Source organism: Candoia aspera, chromosome 1 (genome assembly GCF_035149785.1).
Source record: "Candoia aspera isolate rCanAsp1 chromosome 1, rCanAsp1.hap2, whole genome shotgun sequence".
Classification (NCBI taxonomy): domain Eukaryota; kingdom Metazoa; phylum Chordata; class Lepidosauria; order Squamata; family Boidae; genus Candoia; species Candoia aspera.
This window is the reverse complement of record NC_086153.1, coordinates 154,883,024-154,893,933: the sequence shown is the minus strand read 5'-3', so window position 1 is coordinate 154,893,933 and position 10,910 is coordinate 154,883,024.

Here is a 10,910-nt window from a genome sequence, read left to right as displayed (position 1 = left end):
TGCTGCTAAACCAGTCTTTCGTGCACACACTCCATAATTCAAGCCTACTGACATTATTACACAACAAATTAACACATACGCTATATCCTTTCTTTATCACATTCACATGATTCTTAATGACCTGCTGATCAGAGAAAATCTGATCTGTGCACCTGGGTGTAAAGATGCATTGGGCTTCCCAGATTTTACTCATGGTCACCTCTCATACTCTTTTGCATCAGAACACTTTCTCTGGCAGATGTAAACTAATCCCTCCTTAGTTTTTGCATTTACTTCTGCCACTGTTCCCTTGGTGTAAGAGAATAGCAATGGCATTTTACAAAATGTCAAACACAAGTGCAGTCTTTACATATATATTAAGCCAGTTGTATAGCCATTCCATAAGCAAATTACATCTACCTCTTACTATTTCTCCAGTTACACAACCAATACATACAGCCTTATCACTTTCAGTGTCATGGTTCCTGTTGCAATGTTCCTGAAAAATCTAATGAGTTCTCATGCCATGTTGGTGCTGACGCGTGTTGCTGGGCAGGAGGGGGCTGCTGCTGTTGTTTCGGGCCAGGCAGGAAGGCTGACGATGCGAGTGCGAAGGAATTCATGTTTGGACTAAAGTTGCCTGGCCAAGGTCATTACCCGAAGACTGCCAGCAACCATTTTGAACACCTGCACAGGAATGGAATTATACTGACAGTGGGGGGAGGGGTCTGGGATTGCTTGTAGTTTAATTGGGAGAAATCCCACGCTTTTGGTATTCTCAGCTTTGTCTGTGATTCTGCATACTATTCATCATTAAATTGGATTTCCATAGAATTCTATGTGAGTCTGGTTGTTGATTTGAATAGGCAGTCATTACATTCAATATTCTCACAACAGTTTTCATTAACCTTGCTGGGACACTAATATTTGTAATGTTCCTTTCCATTCCACTCTTCAATATTTCATTCTTATTCCTGTACAAATCCCATACAAAACACTCCTCACTTTAGTTTCATCATAAACCATTCCATCACTTTTATTCTTAATTCCATCGCTCTGCTGGAGGCTTCTTCTTTACCTTTTCTAGCTATTTCCAGATCAGTTTTTTTTACCTCCTTCAAAATCACTCGGCATTTCTCTGCCTCTTTTGATCTTAACCATTCTGGGCTCTTTCACTACATTCTTTACAGATTTTTCTCTCACTGTATCTTTCATCCTCATTTTTTGCAGAATTTTCTTATATCTGTGGTTTCTCATCCACAGCCCTTTGCACTTCATTATTCCACCAAACTTCCTTTTGCATACTTTCCATGAGTGTAACTCAACACACTTCTGTTCCAAGCACCTTCCATGTGCCTCGCTCCTTAATCCACTTCCCATTCATTCTACTGGGGGATTAATCATGCTTCAAATACTTTTTTCATACATGACTTATATGTTCTCTTCTGTGATGGAATGTGTCTGTGAAGAGGGGGAGGTGATGTGATGGATTTCGGGCCAGAGGAAGGAGGGAGCGCATTCCAAGGAGATAAATGCTCCCACAGCCTTGAGACCCTTGGCAGGCAGGCAAAGACAATTGGAGTAGCCCCTCCTTAGAGTCCCTGGAGTATTTACCCTTAGGTTAGTTAGGTTTAGTCTGGCAAGATTTTGTCTGTATGGTAAGAGCAATAAAGAAACTAGAGTTGAAGACATCAGCTCAGTGTGGTGCTTTGCACGATTCCCCAACATCTTCCTGCACTTCTTCCATGTCCGTTTCCCCAAGTTCAAATTTTGACAATATCAAATTATAATCTATCCCACATTCAGAAGCTCTCATCACTCTTGTAACATTCACTAAGAGCACTGTACCTTTAAGATGCTCCTGTGTTCATGCAGGCTTAATGCTAAGCTCATTTAAGATAAACCTGCCTGGACTGAGATGCTTGGCAGCAGCTTGCAAACAATTCGGTCTGAACTGCCAGCTACTTTGTCCAGCCGTTGGACAGTTGCCCTGCTGCTATGCCTTCCCAACTTTTCATTCCAGGAAAGCAGTGGCCCATCACTTTTTTTTCTCTGGGTAGGCTTTACTGGGCATATCTACTTTTATATGTGTGTGGGCAGGTGTATGCACATGTACATTGCAAGAAAACTTTCCTTAAAAATATCACAGCTTGGCTTTACAAGAAGCACAGCTTGAATGGGCAGTGGGATTTTATGCAGGGAACATACATCCACATATGCAGTGGAATGCCCATCCCTAATTCTTCTTTTAGAATTGTCAGATTAAAAAGCAGCTAGAATTTTTGCTGGCATTCTAAATTTCAGCAATAATAAAGCTTTGTCGATTTAGCATGTTAAATGCCCACACACTCACCCAGATTCTCACCCATGTGTCACGGCATCTGCCGGCCTGAGAGAACTGGGGAGAATCCTGCCCGGAACATGAATCCTCTGCCAAGGCTTTGTTTCTGGCTCTTTTATAGTTTGCTGGATTCTGGGCAGGTGCTAATTAATCTATTTCCACTCATTTGTTTATTTCTTCTGTCAGTTTCCTTCTTCCTCGGGTATTTGCTTTTTTCCCCTGTTTCTCCTGGGAATGCATACGTGATGTGCTCCCCTTCAGAAAACAGTGTCGTTAGGCATTTTATTGCCTTTGTTTTAAGAAGCTGGCACAAGCCATTTTAGAAAAATCTGTTTAACACAAATACATATACAAAGTTAAATTAAGTGTGTGGGTGTATGCATAGATATGTGTGTGTGTGTGTGTGTAGGGGTGTGTGTGTGTGTGTGTGTATGTATGTATGTATGTTAAAGCATCAAAATGCACATACTGTATATACATTTGATTTTAGAGCAATAATGTTACTAAATGTTTAATTAATAGCAAGATATTAACTTTTATGTGCTTTTCTATCTGTGTTGGAAAAGGTCGGAAGTCTCCTGTCTTAGGCTTTTCTGTCTATTCTCGCACTGTTTTAGTTTTTCTTGTTTCTTTTTTAGACTTGTATTCTATCTGTTCTATATTCTGTATTTTGTGTTTTAATTATATTCCAAATTAATAAAGCTTTATGAAAAAAATGCACATACCGTATATACAGACACAATAACCAGCTTTAAAATAAACATGTCTTTCCTGCATTTTTCAGCTTAGACATTATCACACTTGCTTGACATGCAGAATGCCCCCAGTTTGAAATCTCGCAGAAAAGTTTTTATTTTCAATTTTGTTTTAAGTACGATTTGTGCTTTAAAGAACTATCAATTTTTCTGCTGGCCTTCTTGTTTTTTAAGTGAAACCTGCTACCTCAAGTGACTGGAAAAACACAGAAATGATGTACCAGTGGAGTTTATTTTTAAAAAGGGCCCAGAGGAAAAGTAGGTAGCTCTGGGAAAGAAAAATAGTAAAACAAAAATATTTCTTCTGAGATTTGAACTAAGGATGTTCTACATATCAAGCAAGCATTATGACCACTCAGCCACTGAGAAAGACCTATAATAGAAGCAAATCTGGGAGCAAAAGCTGGGAGGGGAATTCCTGTCTCTGTGCAGCAGCCAATCAAACTGCAGGGATTTGCCAGGAACAAAATGGAGCACTGCATGCAAATGGGACAGAGCTTGAGCAGGGCTTGAGTTGATACAAGCCAGAAAACACTACTTTCAATTCAGAGTAGGAAAACACAGGGGAAGGTAGTAGGTTGGAGCTAGGTGGATGACACTGTCTGTTCTTGTCCTCCAGAAACTGTTGGTGGCCCATACTCGTGATGGGGCAACCTATCAGTGCAGATATGACCTAATTCTCTCACTTGCATCAGAAAACAATCCAATCAATCATGCTTCTCAATGTGTTCATTTGACACACACACACACACACACACACACAGTATATATGCATGAATAGATTTATACTTTAACCACATATATGAAATACACTTTTTTTCTAAGGGTATAAGCACCAGTCACATTTCTCATTCATTCTTGGGCCTCCAAATTGTTTGATTGTTTGTTTCTTTGCTTTCTGGTCTTGTTTCCACCATCCATTCATTTCATCTATCAGAATAATATTTTCCCTGGATCACGTTCATTCAGAATGCTGTACAATTTTTCCCCAAACTCATCCATGATTCTTTCATTACTACTATTCACTGGATCAAAACAATTTAAGAATTTCTATTTGTACCCATAACAATCTAGATAACATCAATTCATATTTCCTGACATATATCTTAGCTCCATCATTCATAATTAATGACAATTAATTAACATCTTTATCAATTCTACTCCACAAGATCAGACACCTTATATTCAGATCTATCACATTCTTCTCCTTTCTCTTAGACACAATTGGTTTTTCTCCTTCATTTCAGTTAGTTAATTGTCTTTACTTTTTATTCCTCCTATATTCCAAGTTGTAATCTTCCATATGCCAGGATGATCATCAAATGGGCACATAGTTAATTGACCTCAGGCCTTGAGTGGTGAATTGAGGCTTTCGTACAATGTTTTCATTAAGACAGAGAAGGAATAGACTAGAGCTGCAGCTGTGTCACAGTACAGCTAACAGTACAGACAGGCCCAGTTAATTTTGGCACTTTTTGGCCACTATGCCAAAAGTACAAGTGAAATCCAGGTTTGTCCTTAGCATGCTCAGGCTATTCTACACAAGCTATGATCTCATCTAGAGACTACCTTGCAAGCCAACAACTAGCAGTACATGCAGTGAACCAATGCACTCAAGATACACTTCTTTAAAAGGGGGTTTATTCCACATTTCAGAGTTTTCATCACCCCAAGATGTGATAAATCTCCTCATTGCAGCAGCAACCTGTGAACTTGGCTCCTAAGTTCTCATCCTGGAAGGGAGGTTAACTGCTTGTCTCAGGGGATTAACCTAAACACATAGAAAGCGGTACTATTACGTTATAGCTTGTTCATTACACTTTCCTGAAAAGGTCAGAGGAGTGAAAGATCATTTAAATGTCACTGAGAATTAGAGAAATGGAGAAGACTGAAACAGGTAGGGTTTGTTGACAGAGAGATCCATGACTGACTCTAAACTTTGAAGAAAAATTATCCCACATTTTTTCTATCAGTACCCATTCAATCTAATAGAAGTGAATTTGCTTCTGATATTTTTTTCCCCAGGAGAAAATAGATTTTTGGATAAATTCTCATGAGTGGAATGTGATAGTCTTGCCTTATTTAATTGTGAGGTGCCGTGGAAAATGCATGATTGCGCTTTCTTTCATTGTAAAATAATCTCTCCAGTTGTCATCAACCTCCATAGCTTTTTCGTGTTTCATTTAAATGAAAAGGAAACATATCATGAGGGATTCATTATAGACTCTCTCTTGATCCTAATTAATAAAATGGTAAAAGATGGGGTGGATAATACAACTGTCAGGTGGATTCATATTTGGCTGAATTATTGCATTCCAACCTGGCCCTACCTCAGCCTGGAGAGTTTTATCAAGTAGCACGTGATAGGGTGCTATCCTGTGCCCTGGATCTTCAATGTTTTTATTAATGAAGAGGTGTGAAGAGATTGAGGAGATGATTAGCAAGTTTGCAGATGAAATAAAGCTAGAAGTTGTGGCTAACACTTTCAAAGAGAAAAAAAATGGAAAAGATCTAGACAGGCTTAAACAGCTAGAATGAAGAAAATGAAATTGAACAAGGGAAAGTCCTACATTTGGGAAGGAAAACAATGCAAGGCACAAATACCAAAAATGGACACCTGGCTTGACATACATAGAAAAAAGATTTGGGGATTTTAGTAGGTTACAAGTGGAACATGTGCCAGTGTAGGCTGCAGCTGCTAAAAAGATAAATGCTATTTTGGGATCTCTTAACAGGAACACTGAGTATAGATAGAGTAAGTAATTGCCCCACTCTACTCAACCTCAGTCCAAATGGGTCCAATTCCATTGACAGATGGAGTGAGTTCAGAAGAGGGCTATTGAGAATACTGGAAACCATGTCCTATATAGAATGGCTAAAGGAACAGGGTTTGTTTAGATTGCAGAACAGAACACTGGGGAAGATATGATAGCAATCTTTAGATATTTAAGTGGCTATCATATAGAGAAGACCACCAAAGGGTGGAAAATATAGGGAAATAGATTCAGGTGAAATATTATGAAAAATTTCCTGATGGTAAAAGCTGTTAACCAGTAGAATAGTTGCCTCATGAAGTAATACATTCTCCTTCACTGGAGGTCTTCAAACAAAGGCTGTATAGCCATCTATCTGAAATGGTTTAGCAGATCCTGTATTGAGTAGACTACATGACACCTGAAGACACTTCCAAATGTTTGAATCTGGGCTTCTGTGACTTCCTTCCACTGCACCTTTTTAGGGTGGGAAATGTGGACAGTCAGGAGGTTTTAGGATGATGGAATAGAGCTGTAACAGAAAACCAGCAGTGGTTAATCATACAGTAAGCTCAACCGCCCAGGCAAGAGGAACCAGCAAGAAGTTCTCCAGCAAGCTGGGAAAAAGGGAAAAACAAACAACTCTTTCTTAGGGGAAGAGAATTTGGGAAATTGCAAGGCAGATTCCTTACTGTATTAATTCAAATTATCACCTTTCTTCCCCATTTCAGAAGTGCCAGCAAGGCTGAGACCAGATAACCCTTTTGGTAAGTGACTTCATTTGCAAGCAGAAAACAGGGAAACATATTTGGCAGAACAATTTATTGGATAGTGAACAGAGGTGGTAGGTCCATTCACCTTAAGACTAGGTTATTCTTTCCTTACAGTTGCATCTGGTGGTGACAGGGCACATTAAGAAAAACTTCCTTTCTAACAGCCACAACTTCATTTCCCTCTGATTGCTTAGACCCACCACTGTTCCTCAGTATGTTATGTGAATGCAACTTCTATTTTCTTCATTTCAAGGGCATAATTTAGAGGTGAATCATTTTCTTTAACTGTGGTTAAATAATTGTGAGTCCTGGGCTAATCTTTACTGATCCCTGAGAGATCTGGTTGCCCCCAAATTGTAGGCCAGGAATTTGAAGGAAGGATTGAACAAGGATTCTTTTCCATGTTGAAAGACTTCAGCAGACCATGTGCTTATGAGCCAACAGAGCTGTCCTTCATACAGTCTGAAAGAAATCCAGGTATAGCCAGCCCCAAACTTGCTTCCCTTTCTGTCTTTCATCCAACCTTGTTAACCTCATTCTCAACCCTTTGTGAAGTGTGGTATCATGGTTTAGGTGTTGGAAAGAAACTAAGAAGATCTGGGTTTTATCTTCACAGAACTGTGGAGCAAATGGAACGACACTGTCTCTCAGCATAACCTACCCCATGTTCTTGTGAGAATAAGATCAAGGGAGAAAGCTCACTGTCTTCAGCTCTTAGGAAAGGCAGGATGTTCCTAAAATGAATGCATCATCAATTCATCTCCTATCTTGATTCCTCTGCAGGTAAAACAAAAACAGACTGGGGGGAGAAATGGACAAAAATAGAGAAAGATTTGCAGGGTGGAAGAAGGAAAAGGAAGATTTCTGAGAGATGGGAGTGTGAGAAAAAAGAAAAAGAGCACCGAGGAACTAGATGAGAGGGAGTGGTGTGCAATGTAGCAAAGAAGAGGGAAGAAAGAGCATGCTTTAGCTGAAAGTGGGCCATTTGATTGTTTGAAGAAAGAAGAAGAGTTACCTGAGAGAATAGCACAGCAGGGCCCACAACAGAGCAGATCAAAGAGAATCATTAAGTCCTAGTAGGGACTATAAGAGAACAGGTTGAAAAGAGAATTGTTAAGCTTCCATCATACAACAGTTAATACTGATATGTGTCCCTCAGTCAAAAACCTTACATTGGCTCTTGCTGTCATTTCACCTGTGTGCATCTCTGGCTTTTTACAAACTAAATGGAGGTGAAGGAAGGTCAAAGTGGCTCATGTGAACATGCCCTGTTATATCGTTATCGCTTGCCACGTTGCGGATTTCACCTAAGAACAGACATGCCAAGTGTTTCTGCCAGGGAAAATTTGCATAATCCCAGTTGCCTAGAAAACACATTAAATCTGATGCAGTTAATTCCAGAAGATAACAACAGTCTCTTCAAACATCTCATGGGAGCCTGTGATAAATTGCTAAATCTGTGGTTGGGATTAACTATTTCTGTCCTCCCAAAACAGCAATATTTTGCAGTATATATTTCCTCATGAAAGAAAATAACACTTGAGAAGGGACCATAACTCGGGGGAAAACCTCTACCTTTGCATTGTGAAAAGAGGCAGAATATTGGGAATTGAATTAGACCAGAACAGAAACACTGTCCTGTATTTGTTGCCGTCCAGGCTAAAAAAAAATTGCTTGAGAAATTATTTCAGAAGGAAAGAGAATTTCTGAGACATTTTTAGGCATGGAATGTTTTTGTGCAGTTATTTAATTAGGATATGCCCCAAGGAGGTGTACGTGTGAACATCCTGACTTCTGTTGTATAACCATTTCTTCACTGATTGCAGACCCCTGCCTATCCATATCTCATAAATCCCTAGAGAAGTAATAATGAGGGGAGTCATTCAGTGGGCCTTTTTCTAGTAGGAATGTTACTGTCCTTGCCCTGGAGAACTTTGGAGAAATAATCTACCCAATTTCTCAGCCCACAAATTGGATGCAGAATTTTGAAGTCATTTGTGCTAAGCTCTAATGAAATCTGAGACCTACTCCAAACCAGAGTAGCCAAACTTCCCCTAATAGTTACCTTCCAGATGAAGTGGGATTTCATTTCCCAGAATTCCCAGCCAATATTTTGGAAGCTGGAGGGCACTAGACTGGATAAAACAACAGAGTGCTAGAAAATAGGTATCTTGGCCTGGTAGGAGATACCTCCTATCTTCTAATTTTAGGAAAGTAAGATCCTTTCCTAGTCATCCATCTAAGTGCCAGGTCACACATACTGTATATGTGAAGAATATCATTATTTAATGATTCAGTGAAAAAAGGTGAATGTGTGAATTCATTTAATCAGAAAGCATTGTATCTGAATGATGCAAAGCTTCAATACGTTGTAAAGGATTTATGAAAGCTTATTCACACATGAAAGTTATGTGACTGATGTAGCTGCTATATGAGAAACTTACAGGGGTGAACTAATCTGAGCCTGTATGTCTGGATTATACTATATCATGCTGTGGATGAGGATCCACACGTGACTAAATCTGCTTTGGCATAAAATATTCCATCTGCATAGATATAGTGAAAAGTGGTCCTAAGGTTCCAAACATTTAGATTTGCCTAAAAATAAGCTCCACTGAACATGGTGGGGCTTAATTTGAGTAACTATTCACAGGATTGCACTAGAAATGAGATTTCCTCTAATTTTATACCACTTATATGGATGTATTTTTTATGTCGATGATGCAACCAATTTTACATATTCTACATGCATGTTTATTACAATAGACTTAATTTAATCTATTAAATCTATTCCTCACACTTAGTCTCTATACAGTTGGATACTTCAGCTATGCCCAAACAACTACAGCAACAAGCACAGCAATCCTCCATATAGAAAGTACCGCAGGAGAAATCTCATGCTTAATTCAACCCTGTAAATACTAATTCAGAATATTTTTTTCCCCAGTTGAACTCCCCACATTCACTTGCATTCTTCGTAATATTTATTTTCATGTTAGAGCTTCAGTTCATTCACACTTTCCTAGACGTTTTGTTCTGATAGCTCCAAGTAGGGGAAAATCTGATCAAGTTGGTTGGGCCAGCCAGAATGAGTAAAGCTTTCTTCTCTGATGCTGTTGTTTTATAATGGTTTTGATTACAGTGGTTGTTGAATGAATGAATGAATGAATGAATGAATGAGTATGTATGTATGTATGTATGTATGTATGTATGTATGTATGTATGTATTCTAAATATCCTGGAGTGTTTTTCAGAGGTGAGAAATGCAGGTTAATATATGGTGAGAATGTATAAAGGCTGCTAATAAAAATGTGACAATGAAAATCTTGTGAGGCCAATTTGGACAGTTGGTGGGTTCAGCAAAAGCAGAGCAGATTTCAAGTGACTGCCAGAACATTTGGGAATAGATTCCTTCCTTCCTTCCTTCCTTCCTTCCTTCCTTCCTTCCTTCCTTCCTTCCTTCCTTCCTTCCTTCCTTTCTCTGAGGAGGATGACAGTATAATTCTATTGGCAATGGAATTATTCCCCAAAGATACATGATAGCATAAGGGCATCATACTGGAAAATAGAATAGTTATTGTGGAATCACTATTGATTATGGGGATGAACAAACACCTGCTCAAGCTTCAGATAACCCTGGTTCAGATTTAGTGGATACAGCTCTGTAATCCTGTTTTTGGCATGGCTTTTGGTGCTTTGGCTTAGCTTCAAGGAGCTTGCTTCCTTTTCTTGCCTAGTACTTTCAATTCCTTGTTTTTGCCCCTATACAACAAATAAACTTGTTCTTTGAAGTCTGGCACATGTCCATTTTCTGTTCCTTTCAGGCTGTTTTGCTTTATATTTATGAGCCTATAATTGTTTTCTATTGCCCATGTGGTTGGCAAACCCAAGCCTAACAGCTTAAGGTACGCAGGTAATAAAGGCAGGATAGAAGATAAATAAATAAATAAAATATACCGTCAATGCCTACATATTTTTGGGTAAAGAACATCCTGTTGGTATATGTTTTTTTCTACCAGAAATTTTAGCTACAGAGAAATTACTATGGTAACAAATCACTTTGGCAAGGTGAGAAGGTCAGACTTAATTGTCTTCAGGTTGGGGTGTGAAAAGGATGACCATATAAGATAAAACTGCTATTTGCCTGGGGGGAACATGCCACAAGAAGGTTTTAGTTTCATTTTTGCAGCCTCCCTTCCAGCAGCCTGTTTTCCAGCTCTGCGCGTGTGAAGGTATGAGCTTGTAAAGCTTTTGTGCCTATCCAGGGATCTGGATATGGAAACTGTTTATGTTTTATGCTTTTTATAAA